Genomic DNA, 18,560 nt, shown 5'->3' with positions numbered 1-18,560 from the left:
ATGAGGACTCTTGTCAAGTCAAGTCAAATCAGCAAGTACTGATTCAGAGCCTTTTCTATTCTTGTTTATCTATAGACTTATCTCTGTATGGATATATCTGTAGATATATACTAACATATAATATATATTTATAGATGTATCTGTGCTAGACATGTATGTATGTTTATGTATTTGTGTATGTGCTAATTATTAGATATGTGGTCCTGGGTAAGTCACATAACTTCTGTCTGTCAGAGTTCCTTCATATGTAAAATAATGGAACCTACCTCCAGGAGCAGGATTGTTTTGAGAATCAAATTAGATAATGTTTATAAAGAACTATGTAACTATTTTTATTAAACCTTTGACCCTAAGATTCTGTAATTCAATTCAACAAGTATTTGGAAAGAGGGAAGAAACATGCATTTATACTTTTAAAACATCTAATATGTGCCACTGGATTTCCATGACAAAGAGAGAGTAAGGCTTATAGCCTTGTGCAACTCTGCCTCACTTAAAAAACAACACCACTTGAAAGTCAAGACATCATCCCAAGTTGTCTTTGGTCTTCTTTGAAAATGAAGGATGGGGCAAGGCTAGGTGGCACGGTGGATAGAGCACTGGCCCTGAAGTCAGGAGTACCTGAGTTCAAATCCAGCCTCAGACACTTAATAATTACCTTAGCTGTGTGGCCTTGGGCAAGCCACTTAACCCCATTGCCTTACAAAAAAAAACTAAAAAAAAAAAGAAAATGAAGATAAGAACAATAATGTAATAGACACTTTTCACAAAACTTCTCCTTTGATCCTCTCAACAATCCTGAGAGGCAAATGTGTTAAAACCTCCATTTTACAGTTAAAAAACCTGTGGCAAACAGATATTAAGTGACTTGTCCACCATACACAGTTAGAAGGTAGCTAATGTCAGATTTGAACTCAGGCTTCCAATCTTAATGCCACCAACTGCCCTTAAGGAATCTAGTGAATACTTAATGGATGCTGTTCTGAATGGGGAACCAAGACCTATCAACCAAAGACTCTGGTACTCTTTGGATTCTTGGCTTCATTCATGCAGGTTGGTTGGTTGCTGTTGTCCTTTGTCCTTGAGGAGGATCAAAATGACATCACTATGTTTGAGTCAAGGTAGAGTATGTCTGATCATAGTTAATCAGACCAACAAAGCTCAGATGGTTCCACCATAGGTTAGACATAAATAGTCCATATGAACATTTGGAGATGTTTGGAGATTGTGCATCTCACAGTTCTTTAGAGCTACTGTAATTCTGCTTCACTCATATAGCACAGCACCTTTCTTCTTTGATGCAGGCATGTCATGCTGAGTGCTCCTGTGCCAGTGTCTCACATGTGATACAATTGATTTCAGAGACCTTGAGAGTATCCTAGTCACTATGTGAACCCCTGCTTTGCTCAAGTTCCCTGTTAAATAGTCTTTTTGACAAATGTATGTTTGGCACTCTAGCAACATGGCCAGCCCATATAGGTACATCATCTGCTTATGATGATTGCAACTCTTCCATATCTTATCATTCTTTGATTTCTTATCCATTGATATGTGATTAGTCTATTGCCTGTTCCAGTGATACTATAATTGTCTTGATAATATTTAATTCTAATTAAAATATTTTATTAATAAGATTCTGAAACTTACTTATATCCTCAAAACATCTTTACAATCACCAAACACCTTTGAACTGCTGGTTCTTCCAAGATCATACTGTGCTATGATTTCTAGCTATTTAAAATTTCCAGGAGAATATTGATATTTAAAGAATTTTGGTAGTGAACATTTTAGTTCCATCCTCTGACAAATTTCCCAAATGTGATTCAACAAGTGTTCTTCCTATACTCTCATTCCACAACTCATTGTCTGTCTTCAGTGTCTATCTAAGTTACATAATTTAATGGATTAATTCATTAGACTATTCAACCAAATACATATCAGTCTGGATAATTAATTTTTTTTTTTGTAATTTGAATGGTTAGATTGTAGATTTTACCAAGGAAGTGTTGAAGCATTACACTGAATTAAACATTTGTTGCTGGTGACACTAAGATTTAAACCCAGGTCTACCTGATCCAGGACTCCAGGTCTAGTGCCACCTAAAGATTTGCAAAATAAATTTTTTTGGTACCTGTATAAATCTTTCTGTTTATCCAGATTGAATTTCAACTTAATAGATTCATCCTAATGATTCTAAGTCCAAGGGGGTCTTAAAGTGGGGTCCACATCCCCCCCAAAAGTCTGTAGGTAGAGTTTCTGGGGCCATTGAACTTAGGAAAAAACTTTACTTTTCTTAATTTTTAACTGAAATTTAGCTTTTTCATTAATTATGAATTTTAAAAAACCTACCAACTATTCTGAGAGGAGGTCCAGAGGCTTCGTCAGACAACCAAAGCAATTCATGAATAAAAAGGTTAAGAATCCCTCGTCAAACCTATCAAATCTTTTTGACTCTTGAATCTGTAATTTTGTGAAGTGTTAGCATTTATGGTAGATGGGTACTGCCTTAGGAATTCAGAGAAAGAAGAAATAAATAATAAAATAAAAAGGCACAGTTTGAGGATTGCCTGTGTGATTTAGGTGATACACTAATAATAAAAGTATCATTAAAACAAAGGCAGAACTTGTGACATTAGAAGACTGATGAGACTTGTCTCAGTTCCCTTGGCTGAGTGATGGTGATCTCTAGGTACAGTATATTGTTGTTTGTCCTTGGTTCTTGAAGAGGACCATGACATCAGGAATGTGATGCCATAACATACAAGTGAATTGAGTTTAAATTGGGCAGAAGGAGGGGGCTGTGCAAAGTCACCAGCTTATCAGATGTAGCCAATGTGTGGATGGTTTGCTTAATTGTATTTCTTTGTTACTGAAGGTTCCACTGAGGGTAGAGAGTCATTGGGAAATGATAGCAATAGTGAAAAAAATGCAGCAAAAAACATGCCGGGAGTGGTGATCCTTGTTGTGGGGGAGGCAGAGACTGAGCTTGGGAGTTCTGAAATGCAGTAGGACTAATGCCAATCAGTTGTCCACACTAAGTTTCATACTAAGTTGAATTTCTGGGAGACCTAGGAGGGGTAAATCTGTCCATGTCAGAACTTTTGAGTCAGCTGCACCTTTAATCTGAGCGCTACAGGAAAATTCAGGTTTTTTTCTTTAAAAATTTTTTTTTAATTACATGTTAAAACAATTAACATTTTTAGAAAAATTTTTTCATTTCTTTAAAGCAATGGGGTTAAAGTGACTTGCCCAAGGTTACACAGACAATTAAGTGACTGAAGCTGGATTTGAACTCAGGTCTGACTGACTCCAGGGCCAGTGCTCCATCTACTGAGTAACCTAGCTGCTCCACAATTGATATACTTAAAATTCTTTTTGAGTTCCAAATTATCTCTTTCCCTCCCCAGCCCCTTATAGATGTGCTATAGAAAAGACAGACAAAAAAAGAAAAGTTAAAACTTTGGCATTCAAGTTCCATTAGCTCTTTCTTGGGAGGCAGCATTTTTCATCATAAGTCCTTTGGATTTGTCTTGAATCAATGTATTGCTGAGAATGTATTGCTGTTTACTGTGTACAGTGTTTTCCTGCTTCTGCTCACTTCACTTTGTTCATATAAGTCTTCTCAGGTTTTTCTGAAACCATCCTGCCCATCATTTCTTATTCCATCATAATCATATAACACAACTTGTTCAGCTATTCTCTGGGTCAAAGGGAAGGGAAGGCCAGTTGCAAATAGCAACAAACAAACAAAAATAAGGCAAGCCCAGACTCTGGAGGAGAGAACAACTAACATTCATCTGTATATTTTAGCCATCTTCATAGGGAGAAAGAGGGAAAAGGGAAGAAAGGGAGAGGAGCCAAATGATGGGAGAAAGACCATACTTCAGAATGTGACACACAGTTACTCTCTCATGAAGTGTGCAATCATTTTATCTCCTAGAAGGGACTACAGAAGCCATCCCACCCACAACAGTACAATAATCCCCTGAGCATCATCACCAGCAAGAGAACATCCAACCTCCACTTGACCTCCAGTGAGAACTCATTGCTTTCTGAGACTCCCCCTGCCTTTCCATTTTGGCATAACTCTAATTGCTAGAAAGTTTTTCTTTAAAATTGAACTGAAATCTGCTTCTCTGCAACTTTTGCCATAAAAAGAAAGGCATAGCCAACTGCTGAAGTAAGACTTCTATGAATTAACTACACCTCCCACCAACTTCTTTTCCATCCCTGGACAGTGGGGGACCTGGGCCTCCTGGCCTTGAGCTACAATCTGGTCCAGCTGCATTGAAAAATCCCCATGAACCTTGGAGCTCCAGGAGCAAGGAAGACAGGCTAAAAGCAAGGCCAAGTGAGCAGTTGTTCAGTCAGCTCATGGTCACTCCACGTGCCTCCCCATCCTCCCCTTCCTGCCCTTGCCCCTCCTTCTCCCCATCCTGGTGCTGCTAGCAAGCTCTGCAAGATAAAGTAGTTTGGGAGCACTTGAGCCTTGAGCCCATCAGTTAACTCCCCTGGCAGCCCTGCTCCTTCCTCCCGCACTCACTTATCTAAGGGGGTATGTGTCTGCCTCCGCTGCTGCCAATTAGCCAGCACAGATGCATTCATTTACTAGATTGGATATTTGGATTTTGCCATTTGATATGCGGAGGTTTTTTCTTCTTCTAATTTGTTTACCAGGTTTAATTCTTCAATCATGTTTTCATTTTAAAAGATTTCAGGGTAATTATGAACTTTGAATAAATCCGTCTGAGGCACCAAAGTGCTCTCAGCCCACCCGGCTTGGAGTTGCAATTCCTTTGCCATACTTCGGATGTGTTGAGGATAAGGACTCATTCCCTCTCTCTCCTTTCTTATCTCCCCTCTTCATTCATTTATACCCACAGACCCCCAGCTGGAAATAGCTAATCAAGGAGGATACAAGGTTAGAGATGTGTGTGTGTGTGTGTGTGTGTGTGTGTGTGTGTGTGTGTGTGACAGACACAGAGACAGAGACAGTGACAGAGATAGTGAAAGACAGAGACACAGCTACAGAGACAGACACACAGACACAGAGAGACACACAGAGATACAGAGAGACATACAGATACAGACAGACACAGAGACAGACAGAAACAGACAAATACAGACAGAAACACACACACACACAGAATAAATTGTCTTTTGTCCCAAGCACCATGATGTAGTGAAAAGTGAGAGTGTAGAGACATGGTAGAGACATGTGTCCTTTCTTTAATGACTCTCTGGTTATGTGACCTTGAGCATTACTTTGCCTCCCTGTACCTTAATTTACTCCTTTGTAAAATGAAGGGGGTAGATCCAATTGGCCTTTAAGAGTACTCCCAGATATACATCTATGATCCTATAATCCATTCAACCTAACATGCCTCACATAGGGGCCATGCTCAAGGACTAGGTTAGAAATCTATAGGAGTCACTGGCTGCCCTCTGACTGTGAACTTTTTCCATAAAAACTGTTCTTTAAACAGGCTGATCTCAGAGTTATCCCTTGGACTCTTGTGAAGGTCACAGGCTGTACTGACCAAACAATAAAATAATCTTTGGAAAAAATGGAGAATGCAGTCAACTTACCATGTTCTGTATCAATCTTCCAAATAATACATCTTCAACAGAAGTTACTTTTGATATGATACTGAAATGTTCTTGGTACAAACTCTGCTAGTTTTTTTTTTTTTTTTTTGACTAAAGGAGTGAGTGGTTGAGGAGAGGGGCTATTCGTGGAAGTAGAGGGCTCTCATCACCTCATGTCTGGACTATTGTAAATAGTCTCTCTTTTCTATTCCATTTTTGATCCAGTTGCCAAATCAATATTCTGAAAACAGGTTCAACCATGTCATTTCCCCTGCTCAATAATATGAAAGAAATGAGCAGTGCTCTTAAGACAGTATTTTTTCATGAGGACTGCTCCTGCTGGATCTGTTGCCATCAATGCCATTGCCACAATGTAAGAACTGAATTATGTGAAAAACCAAATGGAGCCAATGCAAAGTATGATAAGTTTTTGTATGTTAAGAAGTTTAATGGTGATGGTTTCCTTTCTGCTTTATTCCTTCCCAGAGAAGTTGCTGTTCAAAATTATGTCTGTTTTCTTTAAAGTTTGTATTTTGTATTGCTTTTGTCTAGTTTCTATAAACCAGTACTAAGATAAAACCATAGTTAACCCAAGGCACTTTTGGTTTGTATGAATTTTGTTTACTCAAGAGCAGTTGTGTGGAGGAAGGATTGGATAGTTACAGAGAAAGGAAATTTTCTTTCCAAACTGCCAAGGGGGTTTCCTGATTGGGGCTCAAAGCTAGCCAAAGAGATTTAATTGAGAATACTACTACAACCCTCTTCCTGAACCCCGAAAGCAAAGAAAATATTAAGAATGATGAATCTGGAACAACATGGATTGCCTTGGCAAGGAATGAACCAAGCAGAACTGTTAGGGTAAAGGAAACTTAGGTGAGTTGAAAACTAGAGTTGCTTTCCTCTGAAAATCTCTTTCCTATTCTTCCATTTCCTAAGGCAACTACAAGGGACACCCACAAGTGATGTTGTGAAGGTCCTGACTAAGAGAAAATGATACTCGAAGGGATATCAAAGGTTATACTCAAAAGGTAGGAGCTAGGAAACATTAGTTCAATCCACATAGAGATTGGAGTCTATCCAAGAAGGTGAATCTAATTAAATTTCTTGATAAATCAAATAATTTCAATCCTATTCAAACCAGTTACTATTTACTGTTCTATATATCTATAGATATAGATATAGATACACTATTTTAGGTGTATATTATAAATAATAAAATTTGAACTATTGTTGTTTATTGTCATTCTGGAAGAGGACCAATGACATCATAAGGGTGAGGTCTGGACTAGTTTGTGAATTGGATTTAAATGAAACAGAACTTTGAAAAGTCATCAACCTCACTCTCTCCTCTAGAGTCATTGGAGTCCAGTGGCAAGGCAAAAGTTAAAATGACTGGCCCAAGATGTAGGGGATGATCTTGGTCTTTTTTTTTTTTTTTTTTTTTTTTTAGGATTTTTCGAGGCAAATGGGGTTAAGTGGCTTGTCCTAGAGCTAGGTAATTATTAAGTGTCTGAGGCAGGATTTGAACTCAGGTACTCCTGACTTCAGGACCAGTGCTCTATCCACTGTGCCACCTAGCTGCCCCTTGGTCTTTCTAAAATAGGTTTTTCTCAGGTCTCAGTTTTGTCTGAAGCAACACCCATTCATTGAACAAGGGCTAAATAAGAATTGAGACAAAAGATAATCGAATCTAGCATCAATCTGGGAGGGAGAAGACCCTTAGAGTTTCTGATTATTTATACTCATTCTAACTCATTATGTTTAAAACATAAACAAGGAACCATAGAGGTTTGGGTTGGGGGCTTTATTGGTCATTCAATGGGAGTCAGTGATTTGAGTTTAAAAGTAGAGACAAACAGTTCTATTTAAAACATAATAGATTTTTCTTAAGCCTGTTATTTCAGTGCTATATTTCAAGAAATCACACATAAAAATTGCACAGGATAAAAAATAAATTGACCCAACTTTTTGAAAAAAGAAGAAAAAATAGAAATAAAAGAATTTAACTTGCAAACACAAAATATGTGAACAAAAATTGTTGTTGTTCATTCTTTATTCTTGAGGAGGATGGATGACATTCATGGGTGATCTCTTGACTTGTGTGTGAACTGAATTTAAGTGAGACTGAGTTGTACAAAGTCATCAATCTCATTTTCTCCTCCAGAATCCAGTTTTAATAGACACTATCTTCAGAATGCCAACAGATCTGGCCAAATCAGTGCATATACATACACACACACACATACACACACACACACATACATACATATACACATAGAAACATACACACACTCAGTATCATAGAATGCTAGTGCTCAAAGAGACCTGAAAATGGTATCTTGCAGATTGTAAACACAGTAGAACCTTGATTTATGAGTAACCTGGTTTAGCATATGCTTCATTGGATGAGGAAAAACATTTTTGCAAAATTTGTCTTGCAGGATGAACAAAATTCACAGTAAGAACATCATGTTTGAACTTGAATGACTTGCAAAGGGATGACACTCATCTGGGGAATTTTTTGTTTTGTTTTCACCTTGTCACTATTCACAATCATTCCCTTTGCTCATGCTCTCATTACCTCTTATCTGGACTGTTGCTTAGCCTCCTACCTGTTTCAAGTACCTACCTTCTCCAACATATTCAGAAACAAATGTAAAGAAAAAAGAGAACACTCCCAAGGTTGAAATCCTTGATTCTCCTAACAAGCAATAACCCTTCTTCTTCCTCCCTCTTGTCTCCCTTAAGTTAGCCACGACTCTTCTCAAAGGTAAAGTGCAGGTTATTTTGTTTTATTTTCAGTTTATATTGTGTACTAATTATTGCTATCATATTGCAGGTGCATTAGGGGCAAAAAACTTACTTAAATTATATATTATTATTATTACTTTAGGTTTTTGCAAGGCAATGGGGTTAAGTGGCTTGTCCAAGGCCACACAGCTAGGTAATTATTAAGTGTCTGAGGCTGTATTTGAACTCAGGTACTCCTGACTCCAGGGCTGTTGCTCTATCCACTGTGCCACCTAGCCACCCCTTAAATTAAAAATAATTATTTTTATATGAATATTTTTGGGGATGTAGAACCAATCATCTGACTTTACGTTATTTCCTATGGGAAAATTCACTTTGCAATGTGAACAAATTGCATGATGGACAGAATCTCAGAACAAATTATATTCATAAACTGAGGTTCTACTGAATTTGATAAATGTGTTTAGGATTGAAAATAATTCCAGTATAAAGCCCTCATTTTACCAAGGAAGAAGATGAAGCCCAGTAGAAATAACTGACTTGTTCAAGGTCTCAAAATTAACTGAATGCAGAGCTAGCATCAGTATAAAGATCTCTTTACTCTTAATCCAATGTTATTTCTACCATTTAGGATTGAAGAGAAAAGAAAGTCCTCGGATTATTTGTCTCAGGGTGAGCTGATCCCCATCAAAAGTTATTGGTAAAATATTAGTATGGTTAAAGAGGGTTCAACCATATAACAGGAGATGAATTTGTAAGTAATAATAGCTAGCATTTAAATGGCATTTTTTAGATTTGCGAAAGCATTTTACAATTATTAACTCATTTGATCCTGATAACAACCCTGGGGGGTAGGTATTATTATTATTATCTTTATTTTATAGATGAGGAAACTGAGGCAGATAAGAAGTTAAATATTTACACCTAGTAAATATCTGAGACTGGATTTGACTCTAGGTACAGTATCTTTACCTATTGTGTCATTTTATTGCCTCCACAAATCTCCAAATGCTTCATAAATTTGAGTTTAAGAGTGTGAAGAATGAGATATACTGACCAGACTTCATGAAACTTCTTTTTTTAATATGAATTTTTTGGCTTGAATGCATGAATTTGGGCAGGACTGTTGGCATTCTGAAGACAATGTCAGTTCAGATTATGAGCAAAGTAACCATCATGTAGGCAATTTCAGAAACACTGCCTGCAGAACAGACCTGACCAGCTAATAGTTAATCACCCTTCATCATTATGCCAGGAGAGCTCATTCCAGCTGAAATTTTGACTATTGGTTTTTAATTTTGATGCAGTTTTTCATACTGATAGCTCTTCTAGCTGACAGGGAATTACCTCAGGTGCAAATTAAATATGATAGAATTGCTAATAAGCCCATTAGAATATGCTGACAGGATGAGACCTACTAGTTGTCATATACCAAACCACAGTGTATTTTGGACAGTCTACCTGCCTTTGAACCAGGTCTGTGTAACCACCTGTTAGTTCTTTTACCTACAGAGAGGAGGAAGTAACTCATTTACCTACTGATTGGAACTTTCATACTACATGAATTACATTAAAAGTAAATTTGTTGTTAAAAAGTAAATATTGCCCTATAAAGTCAGAATGCACCCTGAATTGCTATATTGCATATACTTTTTTATGACATGCAATTTAGAAATTAATAACTCAGATCTCAGGCACACAAAGAAAGATGATAAGCATAGCATTTTTGTAGTGACTTTTAAAGTGTTTTTACATACATTATCCCATTTGATTATCACAGCCCTGTAAGGTATACTGCTTCTCCTTTTCCTTCCTCCTCCCCTTCCTCCCTCCTCCTTCTCCTCCTCCTCATAATGGACATATCTTAATAGTAACTTTATTTTATAAATCTATCTTATAGAAGAAACACCTATTATGCAAAGTAAATAGTCTTAGAGAGTTACTGATATATACTCTCTCTACAAATATTATTCTATTTTTATAGATGTTGAAACTTTAGCTCTATAGTTAATTAAGCTTCTTGTCCAAAGACTCAGAGTTAGCAAGTTGAAATAGTTTGATCTAAGATCAGGTCTTCTGAATCCAATTGTACTGCTCTTCCCACTATACCACACTGCCCTGAAATTCTAAATAAATATCATGTACAAGACAATTTGTGTTTTTCTATGAACTTAGGTGCCTGAAGAGAGATTCTGAGTGTTGACCTCTACAAAGGCACTGGGTGTGCCAATATCCTGAAAGGGAAGATTCACACTTTAAGGTCCTGGCATAATTGATAAGGCACAATCCCTAACCATTGTTGTATCTATAGATATGCTATTTTAGATGTATATTATAGATAATATAATTTGAACTATTGTTGTTTATTGTCATTCTGAAAGAGGTTTGGGTTTGAGAGGAGTTATCCCTTTGAAAGGAGCCATCCCTTCTGACTTGTCTTCCTAGATATACCACTTAGTCTGATATCCAATCCCTGTCCTAAATTAAAGGCCACTCCCTTTCTTTGATGGACAAGTCACAGATAACTTTTCAGATCCCAACTTCTAATAGTAGAAAATATAAGGAAAATATAAAGACCAGAATTCCCTGATGTCTCTTTGGTGATTTGACTGTCTAATCAAACCTCCCTCCCCATATATGTCTGCATAATCTGCAGACTTAGAGAAATATTATTAAATGTGTATGTTAACCTAATTCTGTTTTGTTCTTTCTTAAGGCCAAGCTCTAGAGGTTAGGTCTGTCCCCTATTGGGGCAAACTCTCAGGGTTAACACATATTTAGAGTAATTATTTATTTTTGAGGTCAAAATCCAGTGAGAACCCCACCTCATTTTTGGAGGACCCCCTCCTCATGAGAGATGGACTTGTTTAGCCTTAGTGGCTACTTCATGAGCTTGAAAGATCTACAGTCACTGCTGGTTACTTAGAAGAAAATGCTCCCTAACTTTTTAGAGGAGATGACCATTGTCAACAGGATGAGCACTTCTTCCTTTACTGGACAGAAAATGTGGAACTTGAATTGTTGCTCAAAAAGTATATATCTAAGATTAATGTAAAATATCTTTTCAAACCTAAAAAAATAAAAATAAAAAAAATATCTGCTCAACACTTCCATAAGTCTCCCATATCTCCCAAGGGAGTATAATAGAGGTCTTGGGTTAAAATTTTTGTTTTAAGTATGTGCTAACACCCACATACACATTTTTCTATATAAGTTTCTTTTGGGATCTAGAAAACAAATAACTGTCTTATAACTGATATTTACTACTACTTTATATAGTAAATAACTTTTAGAAGAGATCCTGTTAATCCCTTTTGGGCAGACTTTTGACATGAACCATGTGTATGATTTATTTTAGTAAATTTCTCTGAGGACTTCAGTGAATGGTGGTGAATAAGGGTGGTGAAGGAGATAGAGAGTGCACAGAATCTCCTCTGCTAAATATTATCCCCCCCCCCGCCAAATCCACTCTGCTTGGGTCCAAGAATCCCAAGGACTGAACCTAGTTCACATGAATCCAGAACTGGGAGTGGTATGGGAATGAGGAGAAGATTATTATTGATGATGATGATGATGATGACAACAATGACAATGATGATGATGATGGAATAATCTGCACAAATTTCTGGATGATTGCTTGAACTGGTCATAAAATCTTAGAACTAGAAGGTTCCTTAGAGATTAAGGGAGTAGGATTGACTTTACTTGTAGGCAAATCATATTGATTTTTATTGTATTGATATTACAGGAAGCAAGTTTTCCTTCCTAATCAGAACATTTGCCTTTAGTGTTTCTTGTCTCCCCAACTTATTCTGTTGGATAAAGAGGAAGTATTTTTTTCCACATGGAGTTGATTTTTCTTTCAGTTTTCTCTTTAAGTTGTACTTTTCTTAAGAATTGTTAAACAAAGGAAGTAAGTATGAATTTGCCTTGTTTTATTTATTTATATGTACCCCAGAACTTAGCCAAGTCCATTGCTCAGACTAAGCCCTTAAAAAAGTTTGTTGAATGAATTAATTTGCCTATTATTTTTGTAGTTATATTTTTCGGTGAATTTAAAATAAAAACTTGGGAAATCTAACATCAATAGTGGCATAAACTAATTCACAATAAGGATTAATAACTTGTACTGAAGCCTTCCTGAAATTAAATTTTGATAGAGATAGGGAAGAAGAAAGCATTGATCACGTAATAAGGAAAGGAGGAGGCATAATGCCAGAACATGGAGGATATAAGAAGGAGAACCTAGGGAGGTGAATTTCACCTATTTTGCATATTTGTTCAGAACTAGCTCTGCCCTGATGCTATTCATTCAACTGAGACATGAATGATCCTAGAGCTAAGCTCCTTTCTCTTATTTTAGACAAATGGGGTCCACTATTGGATTTAGAGAGGAACTAAATGACCTCTCCCTCCCCATAACTATGTAAGTATTCCCTAATTCATTTTCTCTATTCTGGATGCAGAATTGCACCACCTAACAGGAGAATTGTTTTAGATTAAATCTATACCCAACTAAACAATCCTCACATTAATTCATCCAAATCATTTCAAGGGAATTAGCTCTCCACCCTAGTCTAACAATTTGGATTGGAGTGGTGCCCTGTGGTAGAATCCAAAGGGCTTAATAACACTTAAAAAAAACCATATCAAACCAAACCAAACCAAATCAAATCCTATGTCACTTCAGTGCTCCTGTGAGGAAAATGTTTTATAAATTGCCCGGTGCTATACAAATGTGAGCTATTATTATAATTATAATTATTATTACTATATAGCAGAGCTAGACAAATGACTTCAGAGCCCCCCAAAGATTTATTGGTCCAGAATAAATAGCTTTGGTGACCAGAGCCAGCCATAGGCAAAATTATAAAATAGGTGAAATTTGTCTTCCTGGGTATCTGTCATTCCCTCTTCTTCCTTTGTGGTCCCTTTTCCCTGATCAGAGGTGCAAACTTCCCCTCAACCTGACCCTTCCCCAGGTGTTGAATACCTTCCTACTCTCACTGCTATCAAAATATGTGCCCCAGAGAACTGATGTGATTAACTGATGGTGTTTAGAAACTGCTCTGGATTCCCAGCTTGGTCTTTAGAATATTCAGAAGGAGTAATGGCCAAAGAAGGTTTAAGAAATAAAAGAGATTTTTCTCTGACATATTTGGCCAAGTCATGTTAAAAAGAATTTAGATGAAGAGTAATCTTGAAATATCTATGCAAAAGAGCTTGGAAAGGAAAGAATCATAAAATATGAGTAGGAAGGGATAGTAGAGGTTATCTAGTCCAATCCCATCATGTTACAAATGCAGAAACTGAGGTCCAGATTAGCTAAGTGACATGCCTAGTGGCAGGAATGGAATTTGAACACAGTACTTTGGGTTTCAAATCTCGTATTGTCCATTGAGCTCATCTTATTTGTGGGGCAACTATGTCCTCAGGAAAATGCTTATTTGATTGGTGGTCAATTTCTCAAAACTTAAAACTTAAATTGGCAGTCTATTTCTCAAAACTTAAGTCCAATACTTAAAAATATCAATTGAATATTTATCAAATACCTACTGTGTTGTCTAATAAGAGGGGTAGTGGGATGAATCATTATGTTATTCAGATTAACAATTTCACAAATTGAATAATGAACAAGCTTGAATTGAAAAAGCTTTGGGAAAATGAAACTCCTTTCCTTCAGTACATGTGTAGGGGGACTATGGGAGTAGAATATTGCATATAATGTCAGATGAAATCAATATATTGGTTGCTTTTATTTAACTTTTTTTTCCTTTTAAAAAATATTGCTAGGGAAGATTCAATGGATAGGAAAGGAGAAAGATTTATATATTCAGAAGTGGTGTGATGGAAAAAATAAAAGACATCAATGCAATTTTTTAAAAAAAGAATGAGTTAGTTGGAAAGAGTCATATGAACAGGGTTAAAATATGATTTTCCTGTTTTGACTGGGAAGGGGAAAAAAGAGGAAGTCATTGTGACTTCCTTAGTCACAAGGAAGTAGCTTTTCCTTAACCTTTGCCATCTTAACTTTAGCTGGTTCTTTAATGAGGAGAGAGACCTTGCCAATAAATAGAAGCAAAAATATGAAAATATTTTTAAAAAGCAGGGAAAGGCAGAGAAAGAAAGAAAAGAGAGAGGAAGGGAGGGATAATAGAGGAAGAGATGATGACTAGAGTTGTAAATAGAAATACCTTAGGTGAGTGAAAATTAAAGCCAATAATTAATATTAGTTATAAATTAACTATAATAGTCAATAAGTTGAAAGTAAACTAGAGGAAGTTATAAGTTAACTAGAGAATAATCCATCTTGCAGTTTATTTTTCTTTTAATCTTCCCTTTAAATTATATCTTTTCTCATGAATTGATAAAGGAAGTAATTAGTCATTTAATACATAAGTTAACTAACTTACATAGTGTGTAAGTTCCTTGAGATCAAGGTGCTCTGACTCATTTACCCTTGTATTGTCCAGAATTAGTCTAGTCTTTTTCATTAAATAGGTCCTTAATAAATGTTTGTTGAATGAATAATATGTTCTTATAGATTCATTTCAGAAAAATTTTAACAATGAAAATGTGCTGAAATTCATAGGACCTATGATTTCACTGGTGTGGGAATAACTTTACCAATGCAGATTCAAACTGGTCTATAACTTAGAATCTTAGAGAGTTGAGGCTCAGAGAGATTAAACAAGAGTTTATGATTTCATATAAAATTTTCTTTTCCCCTTTGTATATTGAAATATTCATATGTTAATAATTTTTAAATTAATAATAAAAAAGAAAATTAAAGTTTAAAAAAGTTTAACTCAAGAAAAAAATGGGACAAACTTTTATAGATTGCACTGATGCCTCACACCTATATGTCATGAATTCTTTCCTTAAGAAGGGAGTCAGAAGATGCTGAATATGGCAATCATCGACATTGAAAATGGTTGAATCTTAAAAGAACTAATAGGTTTCTGAATTGCCTGTTTTTGTACAATCAAATCATTTGCTGATTAAAGCAAAGATCAAAATCAGCACCACTTTAGAATAAAGGATAAAGATGAGAAACTATGTTGGGCAATTAGGACAGCTCCTATGTTACGTATTTAAATACTTTTGATAAGCAGAACTAGCTCTGTAGGATGAACCAAACACCGATGCCAATGCTGACCCTCATCAGACTGCAGAAAATGTTGGTTGATATAGATAGCAGAAGAGTGACCATGGAAGTTGAAATTGTGCTACTAGACGTAATCAGACTAGAGCAAAAGCATTTGCCAAGAATGTTTTCATTAATCAAGAACAAAGGATGGAGATTTGAAGCTGATCAGATAGCATCATAATTCCAACGATAAATGATACTGACTATTGATCCGGTGGTGTCATTTGGGAAATCAAAGTCTTTCAGTTCTGGGGGATCATGGAGTATACTGATGATTAGATCATTAAGAGACAGATTTATATATACTGTATTGTTGCCAAATTTGTTGCTGGAAAATCACATGCTGGCACTTTGCCCTGTGTTTCTGAGAGGTTTTCACATCCATAAGACCAAGGACTCCCATAGTATCTGGGCTACCACTAGACCATGGGGTGATAACAGTTCTGGAAAAGACAGTGGGAAGGATGTCTTTGCACAACATTCTCCTCACTATAATCGAGATAATGTGCATGTCATGCCACCACTCATTTCACAATATGTTTCTTTTTTTTTTAATCAGGAAGGACAATATAGTTTCTGACAACTCCCAAAGGGGAAATGGATAAAGGAACTAACACTGATGTAGAAATCACTTTGGAAAAGGAGTCCAAAAGAGTCTAACACCCAGCTAAAGCAATAAGTATTTTATCTCCTTGACAATAAGAGAGTATAGAGGCTCTATCATTTCCAAGTCTCATTCAAGAAGGGAGATAGATAGGGAAGTTTATGAGTAGAAATTTCTCTGGAATCTCAACTTTAGAATATTCAAAATGAGAAATGAGTTTAAAAGCTTTAAGAAATAGAAATAATTTCTCTTTGAAATATTTGGTGGAATCATGTGTTGAAGAGCAATATTGTGACATTCTATACAAAAAAGCTTGAAAGGTGGTGAGAATCTCTTTTTTCCCCCTCCTCATCCCATATGACCCAGATACTCCCTTTTATTTTCTTTTTGCAAGGCAAGGGAGTTAAGTGACTTACCCAAGGTCACACAGCTGGGTAATTATTAAGAATCTGAGGCTGGATTTGAACTCAGATTTTCCTGACTCCAGGGCCAGTGCTCTATCCACTGGGCCACCTAGCTTCCCCACCCAGATACTTTCTGACACTGAACTTTCTCCTTGCCAAACTGTACCTTCTCCTTGTCAAGGCAAACCCTCTATATGTACCAGTTATCCCATTCCATTTCATTTTCTCTAGCAGATTTTCCCCTCTATCATCCCCACTCTATCACAGATCTTCAGTCTTTGTTTTCTTTCCATTCTTCCTATCTCCCCCATTTCAAAAAGCCCTTGCTTGATCTATCCTTCCCTGCTGGCTGTTCTCCCATATCTCTCTTCTCTTTTGTAGCTAAACTCCTTGATAAAGCTGTCTATGATAGATGCTTAAGAGCATAACTAGCTCTGTTAAGCTTAAGCATCTATCCCATAGAGTTGCTATATTTGTGGGAAAAGTATGAGATCTACCTATCCATCTCTTGGGTGAAGCCAAAGGAACTGGTAAATTTTGTCAATCTTTGACCTCTACATGCGCTCATAGATAGACCAAGATTCATTGCTCTGAGATTGCCTTTCCCCTCAATGATGGAACCATATTCCCAATGCTAAAAGTCCACCCTCTTCAAGCCCCTGAGAAACAATTCTATCTTTGGTTCTACTATAAGGGAACTTCCCAGCAGTGAAGGAGGATGGTTTTAAAAAAAAAATAGATACCCAGAGTACAAACATGAGTGTGATATGGAACAAGTAGCTTTATTCCTACACATAAAAAGGAATACTAAGCCAGGAAACATTTTAGAATGATTATAATCAGTTGAAAGGATAGTATTCAGACCTTGTGAAGATATTTGCAGACAGCTTCTTGTCAAAGGCTGCTTGCTGTTTTACATATCACCTCTACTGAATAAGTCCAATCAATGCCAAGTGGTCTCTTTCCTTCCGGTGGTCTCTTTGTGTGAGTCATTCTTTCCATCCCAGCCAGTCTTCCTCTTTTGCTGTTGCCAGGGCAACTATTCTAGTAGCCATTATCCTGCTGTTCCTGTTCCCTAGAAGATGCCAGCTGCCTTTTGAGATCTCACAAACCCTGCACTAAAGGAAAGAAGATACAAATGGAAGGTGGTCCCATCTCAAGCACAAGTTTTGCCTAGGAGACCATGAACTCACAGCCTATGGCTAGATAGAGAGAAGTGACCAACTAACCCTCTGGAACTCAGCAGTCATCATTATTCTTCAAAGTAGACAAGAAGAAGGGACCTAAGGGGTTGATGAAGATTACCATGAAATCATGGCTCTGCAGCCAACTTAGACAATCATGATAGGAGCAGTCAAAGGAGTTTCATCTGCTCTGAAGTAGGAGGTGAAATGGCCCCTTCATCACACACCTCAGAATTTATTCTAAATTTGTTATCTTTTCGATGGGTTAAGCCTTAATAGACTTGTGCAACTAAATAATACAAAGTGTCGGTATTAATCTTCTGGCAACTTCCAGAACTGCAGGCATTGGAAAAAAGTATATGTCTGTGAGTCTGGCTTGAAAATTGCAAACCTAATAAGTATTGACAGATGTCACAAACAGAAATGACTGCTAAGTCATTTGAGCAATGAGATTGAAACCTAGACATTTTTATATGATCCCTACAGCTTCTCAAACTTCTCCAAAACAGAAATTATGTATAGATCAAACAACTTCAGCTGTCCTTAAGTCTAGGACACCCTGAATTCAAAACCAGGTAAAAAAAATTACCCCAAACATATGAAACTCTCACTGACTAGTTCACTTGGTACCCTATCCCTACCAACAGCAAAGCTATAGTAGCAGACTCCCAAACTCTGCTTCCAACCAAACCTACCCTCACACTTTTTCCTTCTTTCCCTCCTTCCAGTGCTATGGAGACCCTAGATCCAGGCTAAGAAATTTGTCTAGGCTGCGACAACCAGCCGGTGTCTGCATTCCCATAATATCAGTGTTGCATATCTTTGAATTTATGATGCAGACAACCCCATAGCACCAGCCTAGCAGCAATCTGAGCTGG

At 36.9% G+C, this 18,560-nt stretch overlaps 1 pseudogene; it reads left to right on the top strand.

Moving 5' to 3' along the window:
* The first annotated feature begins 15,509 nt into the window (after positions 1–15,509).
* Positions 15,510–15,741, top strand: LOC141510322 (18S ribosomal RNA; annotated as a pseudogene).
* Positions 15,742–18,560: the final 2,819 nt, after the last annotated feature.

The sequence above is a fragment of the Macrotis lagotis genome, chromosome 1 (genome assembly GCF_037893015.1).
Source record: "Macrotis lagotis isolate mMagLag1 chromosome 1, bilby.v1.9.chrom.fasta, whole genome shotgun sequence".
Lineage (NCBI taxonomy): Eukaryota > Metazoa > Chordata > Mammalia > Peramelemorphia > Peramelidae > Macrotis > Macrotis lagotis.
The sequence above is the reverse complement of the archived record's forward strand: the minus strand, read 5'-3'. Positions and strand labels throughout refer to the sequence as shown.